This window comes from Macrosteles quadrilineatus, unplaced genomic scaffold (assembly GCF_028750875.1).
Source record: "Macrosteles quadrilineatus isolate MER2022 unplaced genomic scaffold, UCM_ALF_1.0 Scaffold_2__2_contigs__length_208266976, whole genome shotgun sequence".
Classification (NCBI taxonomy): Eukaryota; Metazoa; Arthropoda; class Insecta; order Hemiptera; family Cicadellidae; genus Macrosteles; species Macrosteles quadrilineatus.
This window is the reverse complement of record NW_026542595.1, coordinates 33933202-33953577: the sequence shown is the minus strand read 5'-3', so window position 1 is coordinate 33953577 and position 20376 is coordinate 33933202. Positions and strand designations below refer to the sequence as shown.

The 20376-nt window shown below is 32.2% G+C and overlaps 1 protein-coding gene across 3 annotated transcripts in view; it reads left to right on the top strand.

Annotated features, from left to right (window-relative positions):
- The window catches only part of LOC128986958 (COMM domain-containing protein 4), a 106585-nt gene that overhangs the window by 45967 nt on the left and 40242 nt on the right, over positions 1-20376 (top strand). The gene's annotated exons all lie outside the window — the stretch shown is intronic.

The following is a 20376-nucleotide window of genomic DNA, read 5'->3' as shown; positions in this document are numbered from 1 at the left end:
TAGAAGAATTCATTTAAATATAAAGAATGTTGTATAACTGTACATAGATGAAGTGATCATTAATTTATTCGTGTCCAAAATTATTACCTCATGTCCGGAGTAAAGATAAATTTATTCCAAAGTGTTTGCCGAATAATCAGTGGATGTGATATTGTGGACACGCCCTTCTTTTACAGTAGGATGTTTTTTGATCCAAGCGACATACTTGAAAGAGGTTTAGTGTGGATGGGAGGTTTAATTTTAATTCGAGGTCCGAATAGGACTTATCTTAATCCATGTTTCACGTTTACCGTTTAATAATACGATAAATAACGAAACTAAATATATTGATGAGTATTGTTACCCATTAGTTTGTTTTTAGAACGTAACACGTCCATTTCAAATACCTTTCTAGACTATCCATTTTGAATAATGCGTATAAAACATTGCATAGTTTATAAAAAGGCAAAACTTTTTTTGGTTGTTATTTATCGTTTAATAAATAAAGCATTAACTTGAATTCTACTCTCAATTTTGTTAGAGTGAATGACATTCCATGTTTAATAAATGATTTAAAATTTGTTCATTCATAGTTGATTAAAAGAGGCGTCACTTCAATATTATTACACGTTGAAATGTAATAGCTTGTTTGCTTGTTTATGGACATTGTTTCTCATGGTATGAAGTGAATGTTCCGTTGAATAAAAATGAGTACACGTTTGATTAGTGTAAGGCAACAAGCTTGTTGTGTTTCTTAATTTGTTGAACATACAACGAGTTTCTACAACGTTGTTTCAACATTTCGACTTCACCGGTCACTTCACTCTTCCCTCATTATAACTTGGAAACACTCGACAATTTGGAATCTAAGTTAAACAAAACTCTTTCCCTAATTTTAATTACGAATTATTCATGAGGTGCCATTTAGTTCTTCGAACTAGCCAAATACTGATAAGTTTGGTGCTATTTTTTTCTTTTAACTTTCATGTGTTGAGCTTAATCTATTCTATATATAATTCAGTTTTAAAAATCTTTGTACAACTAAATCTAGAGTTCTACTGGACCGATTTCATTAATTAATGGGTCGTTGGAAAGCTTAAATCGTGTAGATTTGCAAATAATTATGAAAATTTTGTTTTTGTTATGATTTATGGTGTTAAATTAAAGAAAACGTGTTTTCCATAAGAAATACATTGAAAACGGTGTTTTTCACACTTTTTATTTGGACGCGACTTTTAGCTGCCATTTTTTAATATTTCCAAGAAGTGCATGGTATCAATTTGTAGGAAATTTTATTCTCTTTCAGAATATCACCTTCCACTTTCGTCGATTTCCTCACCATTTAAAAGTTATTTGCAAAAACGCTAAGCAACCTCCGAATTTATAGTAATAAGAAAATATTGAGTTTGGGATATTTTTGTTAAACTTTGTAAAACTAAATCTAGACTTCTACTGGACCGATTTTGTTAATTAATGGGTCATTAGAAAGCCTAACCCATGTAGATTTGCAAATAATTATAAAATTGTGATTTTATTAAATATTTGAGGTGAAAAATTAAAAATAACAAAAATACATTAAAAACTGGGGTTTTCAAGTTTCTGTTTTCAAGATTCTATTTGTAGCCAGCTTTTGGCTGCCTTTATTAAGTATTTTCAAGAATTGCATAGTAGTTATTTGTAGTAAATTTTATTCTCTTTCAGAATATCACATTCACTTTGGCCGATTTCCCGTCCATATAAAAGATATTGGCAATAATCTAAAAGATCTCCAAATTTATAGTGGTGAGAAAATGCTGAATTAGATATATTTTTGTTAAACTTTGTACAACTAAATCTAGACTTCTACCGGAGCGTTTTTGTTACTTAATGGGTCGTTGGAAAGCCTAATTTGTGTAGATTTGCAAATAATTATGAAAGTTTGATTTTATTAGATATTTAAGGTAAAAAAATGAAAAATAAAAAATAATACATTTAAAACTCCTTTTATTCCAGGTTTATATTTTCAATTTTATATTTGTAGCCAACTTTAGGCTGCCTTTATTGAGTATATTCAAGAAATTTATACTAGTAATTTCTAGGAAATTTTATTCTCTTTCAGAATATCACCTTCCACTTTGGTCGATTTCCTCGCCGTTTCAAAGTTATTTGCAAAAACGTTAAGCAGCCTCCAGGTTTATAGTAGTGAGAAAATACTGAATTAAAGATGTTGTTGTTAAACTTTGTACAATTAAATCTACAGTTCTACTAAACCGATTTTATTAATTAATAGGTCATTGGATAGCCTAATTTGTGAAGATTTGTAATAATTATGAAAGTACTGTTGAGGTTGCAAGCAAGATCGTCTGGCTATAAATCGATGATAAATAACTCAATTTTTTGAACAATTTGTGATGGTCGTGATTTAGCTGCGTGCTTTAATGAAATAAAAGCTGGTATTTCAATGAAGGTTCTTAGGTCAAAACAAATAGAATAACGTTATTAGAATAAAGTAAATGTATACAAAACTAAATTCCATATCCAAGATATAATCAAATTTATATTTTCTGATTGAGCGATACAGTATCTTGAACTTAACTGATTAAAACTATCAATATCTCAAGTGAAAGCCTTCGAAGTATTTTAAGACCAAGACATATAAAATAACTTAAATAGAAACAGAGTTACGTATCATTGATGCATATAGGTACTAAAACGATTGTATTTATTGTTGATTCGTGATTCAGCAGTGTGCCAAACTTATGATCGGTAGCAGCGGTAGTCCGATCTTAATAATCAATAGCTCAAATGAAAGCTGGTATATCACTTAAGGTTTTTAGACCAAAATGTATAATGTAATTAGAACTGCTAGAATACATTTTTAATTGAAGAGAAACAATTCTTTCGTCGAGTAATAAATTAGATAAATTTATGATGATGCTTGATGAGAAATATGTGCTTGCATAGCTTTATTATTAGCAAAATTATGAAAATCGGGCAGGTTGAAGAGCCCTCCTGTAAACCATCGCCCGCCTGCGAAACATTGAACTCGAAAAAAAACAAATTTAACTCCCATAAGAAATGTACAGGGAGGCAGTTTGTGCATAACTCGAAATATACGTCAAAATGAATGCCGATGCTTGATGGCAAATCTGCGGCACGTCCATACCTTTAGTTTAAGGCCAAAATTATGAAAATTGGTCGGGTAGAAGAGCTAACCCGACTCGGAAAAGAAAAACCAATTATTTTATAGATGGCAATAATTGGTTTACCAGTATACATAACCTAATCATACGAAACATGTTAATAATTCAACAGCTTATTGTTATATTGTTATCTAATTAATTTTTCTTTGATTAAATATTGTTGTTAACAATTTGCATTTAGGTTTAAAGTGTGTTCCTTATGTTAAATGTGTGATTCAAATGCTATGTGCTTAAACTGTACCATGAATATTAGTGAGTAAAGTGGTGTATGGATTTCATAACCATTATTTTACTAGAGACCGTTGTATTCAACCACAACGGGCACTGTTGCTAGTTTACAAATAAAAGCTTTTACATAATCAATCAACCGAATTAATAATTAATAACTAACGTCATATTATGTAGAATTTGTTTATTAGGGTTAAATAGACATTTTTACGTGTTAAAAACTAGTACGCCCAGACAATTTGTCAAATTGAATTATATAATTTCAAATACAAGTTTTTTTTGTTAGTAAGGTGTTACTATGCAAATTTAGGTTTACAATATAATCACGAGCCAAAATGAAGATTTATTTTCAATTTTCTTTATCATATCGTTTAGTCTAATGAATTACTATTTGTGTAGTCCACAATTTCCGAAATATTATGTTATTCGATCCCAAACCGTGCAAATAATAATGTGCAGAAACAAGTGGCTATTGAATTACGCAAGTAACTCAAATATGATTATATTGTTTTTTAGGCGAAAGATCGGAGAGTTCTCACGAGTTTCGTGAGAAGTGCCAAACTTAAATGAAACATCGGTAAGAACTCTAACGACCACGCAGAAACTAACTGATATCCCACGCGGTGTTCTATTGGTCACTTATAAACATGTCTATCGTAAACCGAGATATCACAATAAAGATTAGACTGGACTATAAAGTTTTATTTGTATGAACAAGTAAAATGTTGACACTTTGTAAATGAATGTCTTTTTTTTAATGTTTTATTTTTGTGTACAGTAAGTTAATTGGTTTTTATAACTCGTACGAAAAAATCTCAAACCCAGTAAGTTTTTTTTTTTTTTTTTTTAATTGTTAAATACACCTCCGTATAATGTAGAATATTGCAATACGGGGTAATGTGGCGATTCAACCGTTTCTACTCTGTGTGAAATGAAACTACCATAATATAACGCTGTACCCTCATATTGAGGATATATAGAAGAATTTTGAGGTACATATTTCACAACACTTCAAGGCAATATTGTAAGATGTACTTAAGCTAAAAGAATTTAAAAGTATAGAGATTAATATTTTTCGTAAAAAGGACGTGGTATCGTGGTGTCTTTCTCTAAAGGAAATTCTGCAAAAAAATAATCTTAGTCTCAGTGGCTTCTAGGGAAGGGTCAATAATGGAATGTCCGTTATAATTCAATAACATCGTCGTGGCAACTACGGCCCTTACTCGTGTAATTCAAGCAAATGGTGTTGCATTATCCGAAGGCAATGTTCTTGTCTCATCTCGAGTACTTTCTTCTTCCTCCTCCAAGAATAGTCGAGTAATAATTTTTAAATATGTATATAAAGAAATAAGTAATTAATAAATAAGCGATCTCCAGCAAAGGTTTCGACTGCGGATTTCAATGTTATTGTTAAATTGAACATATCCTTGATAGATTACCAAAAATATATAGCTCAAGCCTTTTGTAGAGTTTCTTTTATACTAGTTTCAAAGACAATGAATTGTTAACTGTCAAACATTATACTAAAAGATATTTTGTGATCTGTACATTTAGCGGCAAAACTTTTAACTGAACTTCTTCATGTGTGAGTACACTCATCAATAATTGTGTAAGTTATTTTCTCATCGTATACTGTAGTTAAAACATTCTCTTGATAGTAAATTGAAAATAATTAATTCTCTTATAGCCTCTTAAATACTCAATTAAACGGCACCAATTGCCGTTCCAACCCCTGATTTGTGTGTTGTTGGATATCAAATTTTATTCTAAAAGTTAACGGAATTAATCATTTGATTTCCAGGAGAAAATACTGAGCAATGTAAACATGTTTAAACTACATACAGTAGAACTCAACCATATTTCTTTCGCGCTACAAACATGAGTCGACGTCAGAGTTATATTTCCGTGTTTATGGACGCCTGCGGAAAATCCACGTAGTTCTCTCGTTTTCCAAGACTTACAGAAAACTCAGAGAAAATTTATATAAATATGTTTAAAAAATTGGTGACGGTCTTGGCATTGTTCGTTGGCCCTTTTTTGAAACGGCAACGTCACTTTCTAACTATTCCAATATTGGATGTGTTTTTACCCCTTTCATTTTTTTCCATTCTATATACAGAAGCCGAATGGTCTTTAGTGTTTTTGAGTTCTGAGGTGCATGTTCCGTGTTCGTAGTGGAGGACGGTGGGGTGTGGTGACGATATATTGGCTGTTGTCGTCGATACGGTCAGTGGTTCAGTCAAAGCTTGTCAGATAAAATTTACATGTAACAACTAGTGGGTTAATTTAGCAACCTTTGACTGGGTGTGAACCCCCTGAGATCATATCCCACCCCGTCCCCTCCTGTATCCCTACACTCCTGTATTATCCTATCGTACATGAAGCTTTATTTTTAAAACTAACAACGCTTCCACAATGTATTCTTCAGATCGTGTTGAGTTACGTACAAGTTATGTTAAATAGTTTTAATGGCTCTAAAATTTGTCCATCTACTTTATCTATCGTCAATGTGGCCTTAGAGCAAAAATATATTTTTTTTGGTGAATCGCATATGTCTTACTAAAAAAAATTCATCTTGATTCATCATAATATTTAAAAATGGCGGCCATTTTAATTTTTTAAACTTAAATTACAAAACAATGGCTGATTTTATTAAAAAATGACGAGACCACTTTTATTTAGCATCTTTGATTCCCCATCAAACCAAATTTTGTGAACTAAATAATATTTAATAAGTACAAAGAATATACTCTATTTCAAATATAACAAGTTTTATGAGAATAACGATTTTGTCCAACTCTCTTCATGTTCCTTGTGAATAATTTTAAATGTAATATTAATGCAACTAAAGACATTTTTAGTTTGGACGTTTATTTAGCTACTGTTGGCTATTAAGGATTAAAAGGTTAAAGTGCATCATCCCTTAAAACTTAAAAAGTAACGTGTTAACTTGTCCAGAAATACCTCGTGCAAAAATATCCTTTCTTGTTGAGCGGGTGGCGGTAATAGCATTTTTACCATCCAAGCTTATTTTATGATACCTTAATTAGTTTATTCGCTGAAATGATGGAGAATTCATAGTACATTTCGTTATTTCTCTCAAGGAATTAAAGAAAACGATCCTAGCTGTTCTTGATCCTAATGGAAAGCGTGCGTTTCCTACTGAGGGTTAAAGGGTAAATTACAAATAATTAATAAAATGCTTTATACTTTAATTATCTTCTTTTCCTTTGCTAAATTAAACCCTCGGGACGTCATGAATAATCTAAGCGTGAAATTATCTTAAGCTTGTAAAGGCTTACTACAATTAAATCAACTGTCAGCGTCGAAGCAAAGTAAATTCCTGTTACTTGAGTGTTTGTGGTAACCGTTTTATCATTTACAACTTATAAATTAGATTTAAGGTTTATAATTTTACAAAATATTTTTTTCAGCATAAAGGAAAAGTACACTCAATAAAAAAAAATAACTTCTGCCTGCACAACCTTACTTTTATTTCTACACCCTCACAATGGTGTATATTCATTAATAATACATCCTTGCATTGAATTGAAAAAAGAACACATACAGGATTTGGTTCGTCAACTCTAAAACTGTTATAAATTAAGAAAGAAAACTATTATAGCTATTATAGTGTATTATAGTTATAGTATTTATAGTTAATTCTAGATATAAGACCACTATCTCTTTCGAAACAAATAAACCCCCAGTTTGAATTTGTAAACAATAGTACTAATATGAGTATATACAAGTCAAATAATTATGGTACTTTTATTGTCACTATTTTTCTGAAACTACTTTAGGATAAAATCCAGTGAAATGTTTTGGCCGATACCAGCAAGTTATTTTTAAATTAATTACCAGTCTATTATTTAATAATTTAATGAATTTAATGATGGCCACAGGGTCGTGGTCATCCGTAGCAAACGCGATTTACGTGACACAATGCATTGAAAAGATATCAAACGGAAATATGTGGCATATTGCATTGGTCATTACTAAACGCTTTGAATTTCCTGTTCAGGGGAACGTATTACGAGTATAATGTATTGTCATAATACACGTATAATTACCAGACTTCTTTCAATAATGAAGTACAATTTTTCCATATTGGATGGAGGCCTCGGCGCTATAGGCTATTTTCATTCATCCAAAATTCGATTTGGATTTGTACCTACGAATATTGGTTACAATAAGTTAGTTTTTATTTTGCATTTATAACGCCGTCTCTGGCCGAAAACATTTCTTAACTTTAAAAAGAAAAAAATATTGGTGTATACTATCTCACTCTTAAAATTAAATTCGACTTCAACTTCAAATTTTTTACTTATAACGCTTAGGTGCAATTTATATTGTTTTACAGTGCTGGATTTGTTCTAGTGGAAGTAAAATATAAACAACTGTACTTTCTTAACTAAAATACCTGTGAACAAACAAATGCAAATGCTTTCTAGTTTAATGGCTTGAATCAAAAATCCAAATCCAGTTTGCAAATCTGTACACCGGAACGCGTGTTTTGACTATAATATGCTGGGGTACGTCTTAAAAAAGAAGCCTTATCGAGAACAAACTTTCCATGTAGCATTGCGTAAAATCAAGAAGTTTTTGTTTATATTTTTAAAAAGCCCATACGAATCTTATCTCAATTCCTGCCTGTCTGTAACGCCTAAATTTCTGTGTACGCGTCCTACTCCAAGAAAATAGAGTATCCATCAAGATTCAGATCGTTTTTGTAATCACTGGTTTGGCTAGAGTGCTTTTAGCCATTACAACATGGCCTGGCTACTTTGGAAATAAATAAACAAACGTTCAAAACCCCTATGTTGTGCTTTCATTTTAATATACAGCACAAAAATCAAGGCATTTACTTCAATAATCAAATGAAAGAATTTCTCAATACTTGTCAGAATTGTGTGATTTGTTGTATTGTTGTAGTGATTTATAAGGCTGAATGTAACCAAACGCGCATTGTACACGGACGGAAGTGCATTTAATTCGTTTGGAAGTTTTTGCAGGCAAAATATTTTTTTTTAATTCAACCTAATCATTATAGATTAATGTCACAGTCAAGCGTAGCAGAGATCTATTTAACATAAATCATACGATCATTTTCATGTTGCTAATACAATTTAGATTCATTATCAAAGTCAACATTTGTTTGCATCTATTCCATTTAACGAAAGTCAATTTTTGAAATGTACGTCTAAAAGGCTCAAAAGGGGTTATCCTACTTTAAAATTAGATAAATGATAAAAACCCACTTGGTATTCTACATTTTATCAATCCTATCAATTACGGAAATGTTAAAAGGGCTAAACCACTAAACGCATCACGGTTTTTTTCCAGGATTCTTTTACCGAGAAACAGTTAATATTGGTAGACTACGTGTTTATGTTTTTATAAGTGTTAGTGTTTATCGGTGTACCTTTATAAAACTTGTAGGATTTATTGATTTGTATTTTAGTTTAAATCCGCATTTACAGCATTAATGACAGGATGATTCAACGTTTCATGTCTTTTATAACAATAAGTAGACAGATATAGATCTATCTAAATGCCCGTGTAGTAACATTTCCGTTATAAATTAAGTAAATTTCAGACTACATATTTTCTTGTTCATGTAACTTGATAAACAGTATTTCGAAATTATGTTTATGCGTCATTTTCATGTGTGCAATCTTCCTCCAAATGATTTTCACTTGGTCACTAATCGCATTTGTAGACATAATATTTTTTTAATCACCCTCAAAACTTATTACGATGTTTTTCTACTTAAAAAGTGATCGAAGATGAAATAAAGTTGTTTTATTTTTGTATCAAACAACAGAAACGTTGTATTGCCATCAAAACTTATCTTGCCTGACAACCGTCGATGTGTTAGAAGTGTGGAGATCCCAGAGACAAGACGGTTCATTCTTTTAACGATATAATTATACGTCTCTGGTCACCAAAGCCTCGACAGCTTGATTTATTGTATTATTTAGCGAAAACAAACAATATTTTTGAGTTAAAAACTCTGATTACAGAACACTTAGTTTTCTATAATTGTTAATTAAAATCACTGTTTTTCTTACTAATGCTTTCTCATTCTACGCTTGCTCATTGGTGTACCTGGTATTAGTAAAATTTTAATCTTGACGTGATGCTCACTGCTCAGTTTCTCGCTAGACCCACGACGCCTTCAATCAACGTGACGCAATATAGACTCTGTAGTCAGATTGCTTCATGCGTTTTGCAGGAATAATAAAATAATATTTATTCGTTATAAAATTTTGTTATTTAAAAGGTTTTGCAGACAATATATGCATGTACCTTTTAAGCATGTTTTCCACATGCAATAATATTATTTAGGTTTTATTAATAGCTTAGAAATAGTATTGAAATCCAATTAAACTGATTTTTTAATTGACATTTTTACAAGTTAGTATACAAGTAGCATTAATATATATATATATATATATATATATTTTTGTTTATTTAGTAACTTTTTGTAATCACACTGCATTAGCAGTCTCTTTATAAAAATTAAATCAATATAATTATCTATAACACAAATTACCGCCGTGTTTAAGTATTTTGTATTACACTTCATATTCTATACTCTATAATGTGTACGAAAGGAAAGGAATTAATTAGCTCTTTAGGCAATCGTAACCTCGATTTAACTGATCTTTCAAGTTTATTCGGTTGGTTAGCCGTTTATTACGACGAGATTTCAATAGTAAATTTACATCCTGTATTTATGTGTGGTTAAATAATCCTAGAAGTTGTATTACCCAGAATAAAGTTGCTTGGTCATTTTTGCGATGAAATATATTTAATAATTAAAAATTAAACCCTTATTTAAAAAAATAAAGTTTACTATAACCTCTCAGAAGTTATTGTTTACTCATTCGTATTACCATATGTAATCTTTGGTATTACTAATTTTAAGTTTTACCTTAGAAGATGATCAAGGAAAATTTTGATAGCAAGTTATATTTTGATATTATAAGATTTCCCCAACAATCAAACATTTCGTACATTATTATAATACAGTAGTACTATAATGTCGTTATTATGGCCCTATCAACAAATAATGTTATTTTTTCATTAAAGATTTTTATATTTAATAGCAAAATTTAATAATTTAGTATGTTTTTAGGAAGTTGGATTATAAAAAAAATCTTGATCAGATATTTCTCATAAATGTTTAGTATTATTGTAATTTTTGTGTTTTAAGTTTTAATGTTAAAAACTGTACAACGAATGGTATTTTACGAGTAATAATCTATACGAAAATTCTAACTTTTTTACAATAAACAAAAGTATAAATTTAATATACTATATGATAACCTTAGGCTACACTAAGTTAAAGAATATCCTACAACATTATAAAGAAAATGTCCACATGCGTAGACAATCGACGATAACACAATAGTATTGAATAATACTGTAAGCATATAATTTATATGCATTTATAATTACGGGTGTATTTATTTAACTGGGTAGTTATATATTTTTTTTAAATCTGGTACAAAATAAACAATGTCTGTGACCATTATTACTTAGCAGTTATAAGGAATAATAAAATAGTTTTATACCAACAAGTCAGTTGCCGATAGTTTATTCCCAATTTTAACTTTGTTTGTAGGATAAATAAACGTGTATATTCTATCTACCCCACATGCAAGGAAGTTCATACTTATGTTTTCAATCTTATTAAGTAGCCTACTTCATTAAAAATACTTTTTGCCAATTTTTCAGACAATCTTTCTATGTAGCTGAAAATGACAATCGTTTCTTTATTTTTTCTGTCCACCAGAATCTGTTTGGAATATATTCTAAACTAATTAAAGCCCTTTTCCATAAACAAAATGCGTAATTCTAAAAGTTATTTCAGCCGCGAAACCGTGATAGTATTTTCTACCACTTTTTTGCGTATATTTATTTTTTAGTTAGACAAATCCTCTTTTCAATAGTTGAGGGTGTCTGAGTGTACCATGTGCGCTATATTTACCATACAGTACGTACCTGGAGCGTGGTGGTGCGGCAACGTCGCAGCCAACAATGCCCTGCTGTGCCGCAGGGGTGGCTATAAGACTGCGCGCACCCCATTGTTGTCCCGCCCACCCTACCCCACCACACCCCTTGTACGACGTTAGCCAGACACCGGTGAGTCCCACGTTTTACCATTTCTCTGTTTTATCACCCGAAACATAATTTTTTAATTTGCCTGACAAACATCACCTTTAAGTTTTCATAGTTTGTAGAAAAGTGATTAACCATTTAAATAACGTGAAACTGTTATGGTATTGTACTAGAATAATATGGTGGTTGTATACAACTTTGATGATAACTCATTCCAAATGAACGCTGATTATATCATTGACTATATATATAGTCAATTATTATATGTTCTACGTTTAAAACTTGTATTATAGATTGCATATTTAATGGTGTGCATAACTATTGCTATTGCATAATTATTGTGTGAGTTTTACTGTTATGGAGCACTCTTGAATTAGCGTCAATAATCTCGTGTGAACATGTCCATGTTTCAAAATTTTCCATGTTTCAGTTAGTTTTTTACCTGTTCCCTCGATCATAAATATTATTTCTTCTAGGGTACCTGTTATTTATTTTCTATTTGCATTCCTCAACAATCATAAGTTATTTTAAATATTTATTATTCCTGATATATTTACTATTGTGATTATGAAAACATTGTTCTAAAATACAAGACTCATTTACAACACCATTTGAAATAATTTATTTATATACTAATTATCTAATATTACTTCAAGTATTTTGAAGTGGCGACGAGATAAAAAGGCAAGATGGACCAGGAACAATGTCAAATATTCCTACAAACCTTTACCACAGCTATTCAAGGTATGTCTCAGTCACAATCATCAAAGATTTTAACACTGACATCAAATTTTGACCAGTTTGACAGTACTCAAGAAACGTTTTCTCAATACAAAGAGAGATTTGAAAACTACTTGAAGTTGAAAAACGTTTTCTCAGATCAAGATCTCTGTGCCCAGATATTTATTAACAGTCTAGGCTCTTCTGGCTACGACTGTACCTACTGTCACTTCTCTAAACATAACTAATAGACCTGCTTAGAAATAATAATTTGAACTATTATCCTATATTTAAAATTACAATTAGTTCCTTGTCTTCACTGAGGAACTCCTTCACTGGACCCCTCCAGTCTTTTTTTTAAGTCTTTTTTTTTAAGTCTTTTTTTAGATGCGCTATGGTTGTGTGTTCATTCATAGGGAATTAACTTGCTCGCTGAGAAGAGACGAGGAAAAGTCTTCCTCTTCCTCTACTGCTGCCACTGACAACCTATTATATTGCCGCGTCTGATGTACTATAAAACGTGTCATTCTTTTTAATGTTTACTTTTAATAGTTACTTTTAATAATATCGATAATTTTCATGCAACTTTGTTTATAAGAAACCAAGAATATTTTTTAGCATTCAGTGCTTAAATATGTAACGTTAGTCACATTTTCATTTTGTGTGTCAGTATATTCTCAAAAGGTTTTAATTTTAAACATACAGTTCTATTATATCCCGCAGTTATTTTAATAAACTTAATTTTAAGTACGTCTATTCTATACGTTTCAAAACTCATCCCAAAAAAACATTAAAACAATACATTAGAAATCCAGCACGAATCACTTTGATAATAGTTTCCATAATTTAGCACGTCTATTCCTTTCCCTATGATTATGATCGTTGAACGTCCTGATCAACTACAGTACACAGTATAAATCTATCCGCGACGTGACGTGACCGTTCTCTTTTAAAGTGAAGATTTAACCTGCTTGTTGCCCAGAAGGCACGGGGTTCACTGGTGATACGTGATGTTTTAAAGGATAGCGAGGCTGATATGAATGCCCGACATCCGTATGTGAAGGCCTTTAGCCACGTTTTGAATTATTTATTTTCATCGTCCGGATTAAATTTTTAAATTGTCGGTGTATTTTGCGCAGTATTGTATTTCTGTGTTTTGACTACTATCTTACCTTCAAGTGCTCATTTCATTACTTTTATTGTTATTATAATAATTTAATACGTTTGCAAGCCTACGTTTGAATTTATACTTTTTATAATTTTAGTTTAGTTGTCAATGTTACAACATTTTTGTGGATATATTTTTAATTAAATTTTAATTGCCCCACAGAAATACTTTCAATTATAAAACAACCATCGCTGTACATTCAACGGTTTAAAGTGCAGTAATTATAACTAAGCAATGTCGGTTTTATCATTATTTACAAGCTCAGTAAATTATTGCCAATTTTTCTGTATGATGGTCCAAACTAAAAATATTGTTGAGGAAGAAACAACGAATAGGCTTACTGCACGATGTTATTGGCAGCAATAGTCTAAATACATGAAGTTGGATATCACAAGTCAGTAATATGGCTTGAACACTTTCAGCCAAGTAATAGATCCTACTGCTAACATACTAAGTTACGAGTATTTTATATCTGTGCGCTTTCGAGAATATTGATTGACCTCAACAACCAGCTTTACACTTTTGATAACGGATATTTTTCAATTGCTTATCGTCGATCGTGTGTAGCAATAGATCCTATTGGGTAAAAAAACTTCCATACTCAAAGTATCACTTATTGAAAATTCTTTCGAAAGTTATTGTAGAACTTCCCTGCCGTTTATGTTTTACTGATTCGATTAGTCTTCCTTAGATCAATATACAGAAAACGACGGAGAGGTAAATTATACTAAACAATGCGGTATGTGATTTGAAATTGGTTGATTTTTTTTTAATTTCTTATATAGGAAACAAGTTATTACCGTAGGTACACATAGTAAGACTTGTACCCGGGACCAATTGACCTTCTGGTTTTGAGGTCCTCAGTGGAAAAATACCATCTGTTCAAATTCGCATAGTATATATATTCTTAGGCTATCCTCATGGAGAATAAGTGAGCAATCATTGTAGTTTGCTCGTTTAAAAATATAATTTTGTACCTCCCAAACTATTATCATTTCACTAAAGAAAACACTTGCTTACCTTCCCTGTATCAGCAATCTTATATAACTATTTAACTAATATTATTTAAATTGGGAATTAATCTGAAAATTTGTACGGAAAAGACGAATCTCACTGGTGATTAGTGACAGTTTGTACTTATCACAGACTACCTAAAGGATACAACTTATCATTGCCGCACCGACGATATCTAGTAATGTTGGATACTATTTTAGAACACAGTGCTGACAAGAACAACTTTACAAATTGACAAAAAGCTTGATTGCAGGTTGATTCATACTTGTTTACACTTGTTACAATTGTCTCAATGTAGGTGTTTTTGTGCAATGTCCGGTACCGTTTATGACTAGCCGCAAACATTGGCCTGAATGTTAAATGAGTGCTGCTACACCAACAAACACATTCAACATAGATACGTAATTTAACAACTTAACACACTTTGTTGTGTTTGTTTGTGCGATCTACCTTCTGTTACCGACGTAGTCGTGAACCAGCCAGAGTAGTTACTAATGGTAGATACATTGATGAGTGTTCAGTTTACGTTAGCTAGGGGTAGGTTGCTAGTTTGTATGTTCAACTGAAAAATATGTTTATTGTTGTTTAAATATCTAGTTTCATAAATTATTTCCAACATAAACTTTCTACACTATACGGTTGCTTAAGACTTTGGTATTCACGACGTTTAAAGCTGCGCGCCCGTCTACAAGTACAAAAATATTATAACGCATTCTCAAAATATTATAAAGCCAAACATAAATCAATGAACCGCTTTTCATTATTAAATGACTGAGAAACAACCTTTTCCTCTTGATATTCCAGAAGGTAGGTGATTGTTTAAATTGTCTTTCCCCAATGTATATGTGTCTATAGTCTGTGCTTTTCCACAGTAAAATCGTTAAAGTAAAGTTGTGTAATGCTGTGATTGATGCGCAAAACACATTTCGACCTTTATAAAGATGCCATTGTTGTATGTTAAAATTGTCTCAGGCAATAAGTGAAAAAATAATTCCCACTGCCGTGATGCATTTACCGAGTGTCTCATACATTATTCCCGTGGATAGCGGCGCGGCCACCAGCTATAAATCAGTCACTTCGCTCAAACTTATTTAGCAGTTCATTTTCAATATAAGGCACGATTGGATTTTGCATTGTTAAAGAGTTTGCCTCACATTGGCTTCACAATCAAACACCAGTGGCTACGTGATACAGTCTTCAGACATGCTGTTTGACACGTAACTACATTGAATTGTATATAAACTGAATGACTTTGAAACTGTTTTTGTAATAGTATTTACTAGAGAACCCGTGCGGCTCAATGAGCCGCATAGTATGAGACATAACTCCGAGGAAAACGTTATGCTTAAATTCGAGTAATTCTAGTTACATCTTAGAGTTGTTTAAACACTTGTTAGAAACTAATTTTAAATACCTCTATTTGCGTCGTAAAAGGTCACCTACCTACATTATTTCTGCTCTCAGTTTTAACTTACCTTGTTTGTGAAAACAGATAATACACTCTCTTTCATTGTTTAAATGTTACTACAGTATTAATTGAAAAGGGAAATAATCTTCCCGTTTTATACTATAAATAGGTAGATTAATTGGCTATAAAATAAATTATGTAGACATTTTTTTACGGTTAAACAATTTTTGTTCAAATAACGGATCGATCGGTAGTGCAGCAAAATGGTAACCGTTGTAACGAAATTGTATGCCGCAGTATCGCCAATGATCCATATTCAGGTTTTCTTAAACCCTTTATCAAAAATGTCTGTTTATTTTTACAATATTCAAGACTGGTCTACGTGCATGATACCTGAAAGCTCTACTGGTGTTGGTAGGCAAGTCGTGGTTGAATTACGTGGTTGAATGTTAGATACAAACACTTAACAAAGAAATAATTTTTCATGAATTTTAACAGTTTTGGATTCATAATTACAACAAATAAATTAATTGTATTCCACCTAAAGAAAATGTCCGTACAGTCATTGCCGTAGACGGTTTAATACAGTTTTCAAATATTTTACTTTATCGTAGTTTTGTGTGAGTGTCCTGCACCTTCCCACTCCATATCACTGTTTCTGTGTCAGTGTGCCATGACGTCACTGCCAGATACGCCAGAGGCCGTGTGATGGTGACGTCACGACAATAGGCTCGCAGTTAACGCACAGTACCAGGAGACAGAGTATTGCTTGGTGTAGTTGTTTGGGAGGTGATAAATATAAAACATGTAGTATAGTTTCCAACAGAATTGATTTATGATTTCATTACTTACAATAATATTTTAAAATGCCGTTAGAGATATGTAATCCATTATTAACTATATACTGACTTCGTCCAGAGCTTAGATCCGATAGCTCTAATACCTTCCGTTGCGTTTTGGCAATGAACGTTGTGCAATATGAGTTAGTCTATGTTGTAAAATGTTAACTATTTTTAGTGAATTTCCCATATAGGGAATAAGCTATTACGTATGGTTAACCCTCCGATTTTATCACGAACGAGTTTGCGAACCAGCGTAATCGGACTATGGGGGTTTTATGGGCTTAAAATTAGGGTTTCCCATTTCTAACCAATAAAAAATTAAAATTTTGCAATTTAATTTTAAACCTTTTAGAGTAAAAAATAAAAACAGTTTGAAGCGTTGTTATGCGCTTAACGGTTAAGGATAAAATAAAAAATGATAAATTTAAAATTCCTATGTTATTCTTACGGAGAAAATGTAAACTTTTGTAGTTTGCTTGTTTATGAAAAACATTTTGATCAAATTTAGAGAATGTGTTCATTTTATACTGAACTAATGACATTTTACCATTTAAATACTTTATCGTCTTCCAAGTAGCAGCAAACCCTCCATGTACACTATTCTCATTTCTGAAATCGATAAAAAATAAACAAAAACCCGTCATACTAGTTCGTTTTTTAATATGGTAGGCCCTAATATGATAAGTTATCCAGGTTAGATTATGTTTTAAATGGGTATTTTTAATAATATTTTCTGTTTAAGTGTTAAAAGCCTGATTAAACATGTTGTACTTTTTTGAATACAGTACTACATTATCTCAATATATAGCTAAACACAATCTAGCAATGTACCAATTAAAGCGGGGGAGTGTCAAAAGAATAATCTTTTTCTCAGACCAAAGTAACTAGTCTTGGGATTTGTACCCAATCATTGAAGATGCAAATGAACTGAAAAAAACTCGTTTAAAATCACAAGATGAAGTTGATTTCAACAGACATAGAATAATTAACCCAATCCAACCAAATAAACTAGATGCCTCATGATTCCCAGTACAATACTGTACGACAATTGTAGGTTGTAAGTATAAATTATACGTGTTGGAAGTATGTAATCAATTACATAATAGTGATCACTGCATACTTCTATGCCTTCGCCTGGCTCGGCGCAAAAGGGGTGATACAAGAAAATATTATTTATGAAAAATTAATGGTACTGTACTTTGACCAATAATTTTCCCAACAAAATGTCATCAGTTTACACTCGTTGAAATTTTCTCTATAGCTACTGATATTGTATCTAAAATTGTATATCATTGATATAAACATTTCATCACAAAAACTGGTTTTAAATAGGAGTTTAAATGTGAAAGTAAGCAAGTATTATTCATACAAGTTTTGTATTTTAACGGTTGGCCAATCACTAATTTTGTTGTATTTGTTACATTTAATCACCAGTGTTTGAAGTACGTAACCTGGGAACGCTTACCGTAGTGTATACGCAAGCAGTAAACTACAAAGATTAAGTAAGCACTTAAACAGTTTCCGGACAGCAGAGGAAGGTTCCGACGCCGACGTCATGTACATAAGTGGTGGGATGTAACCGATGTAACTCATACCTAATTTGTAACTACTTCTGTAAACTCATGCACAATGATAATTACAATAAATATGTTGGCTTTGTCATTACAGAAAATATTCACGATTATTGGTTTACATTGTGTTAAAGATAAGACAACTTGAGATATTTATCGACAACGTAATACACATTAAGCGTAGAGGTTTTGAACAAGTGACTTATGTCAATAATTGCTCAGATTTCCATTGCTCCTGTACTGGAAGTAGTAAGTGCAGTCAAAAACATCTGTATGACAACAACAGTCGGATATACCCTGGCCAACGGTATTTTACTAGCAGCCACCGTGCACACCAGCGGTAGTGGTACTGTAACTCTGTTGATATCCCAGCTCACCACAACCCAATTTATCAAATAAAAGTGTGTTTCCAGATGTTCACAAGTAACTTCTATCCATCGCTCTTGCTAACATACTGTTCACTCTAAGGTTGTCGATCCGCATTACAAAGTCAGCCAATCATATTGGTGTTGACTACATATAACATGCAGCATATTCAGCCACAGTCAGTCAAGTTGAGCACAGTAATTGTTTCGCCGAGTGTCCTGTAATGAGTCATTATACTCGCACCTGCTCCGCCTTGGGGTGATAACCTCCTGTGGTTTATGTTTTGTTGTGGCTTTCATCTTTATACCCCCTCTCTCTTGTAATACATAAAAGCTGCTAAAACTTTGTCTTGTGTGTGTTCTTCTTTATGTTTGTCTTCTTGTTACTTGTGTTGTTTTAAATAGTTTTTTGTTTGATTTGTGACAACTTGTTATTGTAGTTGTTAAGAAATATTTGTTATTTCAAACCTTGTTTCCGGACATACAGTTGTTATGCAATCGAGCTAAATATTTACACATTTCAATGACACCATCTAACATTAAAGACGTATTTAATTTTCAAGATCAGTTCTACGAGTATTAGAACAGAAACAAATGACGTTACTGTCTCAACCTTTATCACCTGGTTAAACGTATTTACTTTCGGGCCAGTGACGTCAGCTGTTTATGTTTATGATCCATAACGTTTCGGTAGATTCGTGATCAGTTATATTAGTGGTATATGTTACTGAGCTACTCAAGAGTAAACAATCTCTTTGGTTGTTCAACAGCAACATAAGAGTTTGTTACTGCTTGTCAGTCTTGGCTAAGCCTCTTGCAAATTGACGTCACTCACCACAAACTCCATATGTTATAACAATGCGGGTCTCGAGTATTACAGTTTTAGTTCAAGTGTTCACCATCTCTTCTAAAAGTCACTGCAATTGTACTCGATATTACTATTTTCTTAATCTAATGTCCTGTTCTTGAAACGTATGTGTGCTAAGCGAACTATGTTTTGGATCCATTTAAGTGGTTAGGACACATTTTAGTTACTTGAGCGCTGTCATTCAATAATATTGTCCATATTAACTCCGTCTCCGTCTCAAGTCTTGCACTCTCATGTGAAGTTCAATTTGTTGTTAGAATATTACAATTTCACACCAGATTGGTAGTATACAATCACAACGACGTACCTTGTGCAGTAACGGGAGTGTTTTGTTCCATTTTATATTCCGTATTATGTGGGCGGAACAAACTTAGAACATCTGCTGCATTTTCCAAACCTCCTTTGCTACAGTTCCAACTTTGCAAAGCCTTTTGTGGTTACCTCAAGTTGAATAGAATCTTTGAACTTGCATAGCCTCAAAGTTAATTATTGCTCGAGGAATTATGCAAGTATTAAATGACAAACGAAGGTAAAGGTGTTTTTAAACAATGACAGACTAACAGAGATTGGATATTATGTGACATGCAGCAAGGTATGTATGCGTATGACAATTAATCTTGTTTGATTCAAGCAGTGCTATAACAATTCATTTCATTTCATTTCAAAAATACTAAACCGACAGGGTTGAAATTTTACACAAAGGTAGATTATGCACCCACTTAACACATAGGCCTATTCACGTCCTCAAAATGCCCTCGGGCTCCACCCCAGTGGTTCTGGAGTTTCCCATGTTAACCTTACGAGTATTCATATCCAAAAGGAATAAAATAATTTTGTCAGCTGTTTCAACTACACAAGTTAGTTTTATGATACACAGAGGATACGCGTCCGGTAACCAGAC